Source organism: Macaca nemestrina, chromosome 2 (assembly GCF_043159975.1).
Source record: "Macaca nemestrina isolate mMacNem1 chromosome 2, mMacNem.hap1, whole genome shotgun sequence".
Classification (NCBI taxonomy): domain Eukaryota; kingdom Metazoa; phylum Chordata; class Mammalia; order Primates; family Cercopithecidae; genus Macaca; species Macaca nemestrina.
The window spans coordinates 143,866,035-143,870,812 of record NC_092126.1 but is presented as its reverse complement, the minus strand read 5'-3'; the positions used below and the strand labels follow the sequence as shown (position 1 = coordinate 143,870,812).

The window sequence follows — 4,778 nt, the reverse complement described above, 5'->3', positions numbered from 1 at the left end:
CCTCACACAAAGGCCATGTCAACCTGACACAAAAAATACTCCTGCAAGGACATCTGCCCAGTAACTACCTGTCCAGCCTCAACTGGCATCACCCTTGTTATTGATCTTTGTAGCCAAGGATGGTTCTTTCAAAACAATTATGTAATCCTCTTCATTTCTTTCCTTTAAAAACCTTTTTCTTCCTTTACTTCTCTAAATACACACACAGTTTACTTTGGCATGTATATTTCCATCCCGATGCTCTATTCCCAAATACCTTTTTCCTTTGGAGAGCCCCTCTCTGTTAGGTTGGCAGCATTCGGGTAGGAAGCAAAAGGAGTATTCATTCACATACACAGTAGCTTCAGATCTGTTCGATCTTGTCTCCATGTAGGTTCTAGAGATGGGAAAAAATGACATTGGTTATCAATACTACCGTGGCCATATTTGTTACCACAACGTCTAAGCTTCTGTGCATGCCCATGCACTCAAGACTTCAGAAGTGTCTATTTTTTAAGAGATTTCTGTGTATAGAGGCAATTGTAAAATATTTACTGAAGAATCAAGCTCACTTTTAGGCTTAGGACCAGGTTCTTTGTAAAAATATTGCCTGATAAAAAAATATGTTTTAAATGTGGCTGTTCTGATCCATTTTTAAAAGATATTTACAGAGTGAATATTAAATTTTTTGTGAATTTAATGCAAGACAGTTTCTAGTTTTCACCTCCCAAATACTTGATTTACAGTTTTGGCTCCTTCACATTTTTCATTTTTGCCTTCGTTCTTTCTTTCTTTCTTTCTTTCTTTCTTTCTTTCTTTCTTTCTTTCTTTCTTTCTTTCTCTTTTTTTTTTTTTTTTTTTTTTGAGACGGAATCTTGCTCTGTCACCCAGGCTGGAGTGCAGTGGCACCATCTCAGCTCACTGCAACCTCGGCCTCCCAGGCTCAAGTGATTCTCCTCCCTCAGCCTCCCGAGTAGCTGGGATTACAGGCACGCGCCACCATGCCCAGTTAATTTTCGTATTTTTAGTAGATACGGGATTTTGCTATGTTGGCCAGACTGGTCTCCAACTCTTAACCTCAAATGATCCGCCTGCCTCAGCCTCCCAAAGTGCTGAAATTACAGGCGTGAGCCACCACACCTGGCTTTCATTTTTGCCTCTTTAATGTCAAGATTGGTTATTTTATCTTCAAAACAGATTTTTTTTTTTTTTTTTTTTGAGATTGAGTTTTGTTCTTGTCACCCAGGCTGGAGTGCGATGGCGCTATCTCGGCTCACCGCAACCTCTGCCTCCCCGGTTCAAGTGATTCTTCTGCCTCAGCCTCCCGAGTAGCTGGGATTACAGGTGCACGTCACCATGCCTGGTTTTTATTTCACTTTATTTTATTTTATTTTTAGTAGAGATGGGGTATCGCCATGTTGGCCAGGCTGGTCTCAAACTCCTGACCTCAGATGATCCACCTACCTTGGCCTCTGAAGTGCTGGAATTACAGGCATGAGCCACTGCACCTGGCCAAAACAGATGATTTTTTAAAATTATAAAATGTATTCAACATATGCAGAAATACAGAGCAGCATTTTGAAATTATTTGAGGTCAACAAAATTCTACTCCTTGAATGCAGTTTAGCTAAATGAATTGGGTGCTCTTGTTGAATGAAAATAGATGATGGGAAATGCCTACCATTTGACTTTATGAGGATAAGCAAGAGTTACTCACGATGCTTGAACTTGGGGGTAAATGCTATTGATAATCCATCACTGCCCTGGCACATATCAATTACTACATAAAAGGTCACATGCAATGCTAAATCCAAAACCTTGGAGAAAAAAAAGTGTTTAGTTCCCAAGAGAACAGTGATAGCTTAAAAACGTAAAATATCTAGGTATAAAAGCATTAAATGAGTACTGTGAAAACAATACATTGAGGACTTGCAGTAATACCTGGAAGTTCCTTCTGATGTACATATAAACAAAATCGTGGAAGCTTTTCATTTTACCTGTTTTATGGCATTATAGATTTCATGAACCAAATGGAAATTGAATCTCTATTCCACATCCCATCCTTTATCTCTAGATAAGACAAAATCAATACCTTTCTTTTTTTTTTTTTTTTTTTTTTTTTTTTGAAACAGAGTCTCTGTCACCCAGGATGCAGTTGAGTGGCATGATCTCAGCTCACTGCAACCTCCACCTCCCAGGTTCAAACAATTCTCCTGCCTCAGCCTCCTCAGTAGCTGGGATTACAGACATTCACCACCACACCCAGCTAATTTTTGTGTTTTTAGTAGAGAGGGGATTTCACTATGTTGGTCTCCAACTCCTGGCCTCAAGTAATCTGCCCACCTCGGCCTCCCAAAGTGCTGGGATTACAGGCATGAGCCACCATGCCTGGCCTCAATTCTTTCTTTCTATTTTTTCTTTCTTTTTGAGGCAGAGTTTCTCTCTTGTTGCCCAGGCTGGAGTGCAATGGAGCGATCCCAGCTCACTGCAACCTCCACCTCCTAGGTTCAAGTGATTCTCCTACCTTAGCCTGCCGAGTAGCTGAGATTACAGGCACACGCCACCACGCCCGGCTAATTTTGTATTTTTTTAGTAAGGACGGGGTTTCACCACGTTGGTCAGGCTGTTCTTGAACTCTTGACCTCAAGTGATCCACCTGCCTCGGCCTCCCAAGGTGCTGGGATTACAGGCATAAGCCACTGCGCCTTGCCTCAATTCTTATTTTTTAGGCAGAGTTTTAGTGTCCATATTTGTTAAGCCACATACAAGGAAATCATGTCTTAACTAATTTTGGATGTTGCCTGTCTACATCTTGTACATAAAACTCCAGCAGATATACTATTGGCATTCATCATCTTGTCAAACCCTTCACACATTCTTCAAGCCAATCAAATTTATGGTTTTTGTTGTTGTCGTTGTTGTTGTTGTTGTTGTTGTTGTTTTGAGATGGAGTCTCACTCTGTTGCCCAGGCTGGAATGCAGTGATACCATCTCGGCTCACTGCAACCTCCACCCCCTGGGTTCAAGTGATTCTCCTGCCTCAGCCTCCCAAGTAGCTGGGATTACAGGCATGCGCCACCGTGTCCTGCTAATTTTTGTATTTTAAGTAGAGACAGGGTTTCGCCATGTTGGCCAGGCTGGTCTTAAACTCCTGACCTCAGGTGATCTGCCCGCCTTGGCCTCCCAAAGTGTTAGGATTACAGGTGTGAGTCACCACTCCTGGTCTCTCAACAGTTTTTATGTCAATAAAATAAGGTGTGGGATTAGTAGATTCGACGAAAACTTGTTTTTTCTTTGTCATGTTGGACTTCTAGATGCCATTTAAAATGGATTTAGAAGATGGGACATACAGATGTTTCTTGGCCTGAGTCTCCTAACGTTAGAGGTGGGCGAGATAAAGCAAGACTAGGAGGAGACTGACTGCTGACTCCAAGGCACTGCCAACCACCTTGGTGGTGGCATTAGCTGGATTTGTGGCCACTGAAGTATTCCGGGAGGAGCTATTTGAAGATGTTTTAATGGTTGTATGATTTGAATGAATCTTTGTGTGTAGGAGCAGTGCCAGAAGTAGCCCCAGCCCGAGCCTGTCCACCATTACTCTGCTGATATCCCCTCCTTCAGTGTGGTGGCTTGTCTCACTGGATGCTGGGTGTGTGTAGAACTACTGATTCCTAACAGATGTCCACCTGGTCACTCTTAGGTACCAAAACATCCTGCTGTCACTTTAAATCACTACACACATTTCAGGTTCAGTAACAAATGGTCTTGTCTTCTGAAATTAAAATGCAGGCCGGACACGGTAGGTCACGCCTGTAATCCCAGCGCTTTGGGAGGCTGAGGTGGGCGGATCACCTGAGGTCAGGAGTTTGAGACCAGCCTGGCCAACATGGTGAAAACTGGTCTCTACTAAAAATACAAAAATCCAGGCATGCCAGCAGGGGCCTGTAGTCCCAGCTACTCGGGAGGCTGAGGCAGAAGAATCGCTTGAACCCAGGAGGTGGAGGTTGCAGTGAGCCAAGATTGTGCCACTGCACTCCAGCATGGGTGACAAGAGCGAAACTTCATCTAAAAAAAAAAGAAATTAAAATGCAGCCATAAAAAAGGACACATCATATCCTTTGCAGCAACATGGATGCAGCTGGAGGCCATTATCCTAACCAAATTAGTGCAGGAACAGAAAACCAAACACCACGTGTTCTCACTTATAAGTGGGAGCTAAACTGGGTACTCATGGACATAAAGATGGGAACAATAGACACTGGGGACTACCAGAGCGGGAGGGAGGAAGGCAAGAGCTGAAAACCTAACTATTAAGTGCTATGCTCACCATTTGGGTGATGGAATCAATTGTAACCCAAATGTCAGCATCACGCACGTAGCCATGTAACAAACCTGCACATGTACCCCCTTGAATCTAAAATAAAAGTTGAAATCATTTTTAAAAAGACATTTAAAAAACCAAAAATTGCATTTCAGGTAAAATATTTCCCTTAGCCCCCAGCTGGAGCCAGCTGCAGATTGGACATTTGGGAAGGGACAAAGTGCAAGCTCGGCTGCTTCTGTTTCCTGATGTATTCATTCGCTAGGGCTGCTGTCACAATGCACCACAATCTGGGCGGCTTAAGCAACAGAAATGTATTGTCTCACCATTGCAGAGGCTTGACATCCAAGATCAAGAGGGCAGCACCCTTGTTTTCTTCTGAGGGCTGTGAGAAAGCATCTGTTCCACGCCTCTTCCTTAGCTTGTGGAGTTTGCTGGCAGTCTTTGGCGTTCCTTGGTTTGTACATGCATCACCCAA

General features: G+C 43.1%; 1 long non-coding RNA gene across 1 annotated transcript; it reads right to left on the bottom strand.

Annotated features, from left to right (window-relative positions):
- Window positions 1-247: 247 nt before the first annotated feature.
- On the bottom strand, window positions 248-4,778 carry LOC139361784 (uncharacterized). The gene is made up of 3 exons (XR_011619418.1): window positions 4,627-4,778; window positions 1,444-1,487; window positions 248-376 (listed from the first exon to the last, which is right to left on the bottom strand). It is a non-coding gene; the product is annotated as an uncharacterized lncRNA (long non-coding RNA).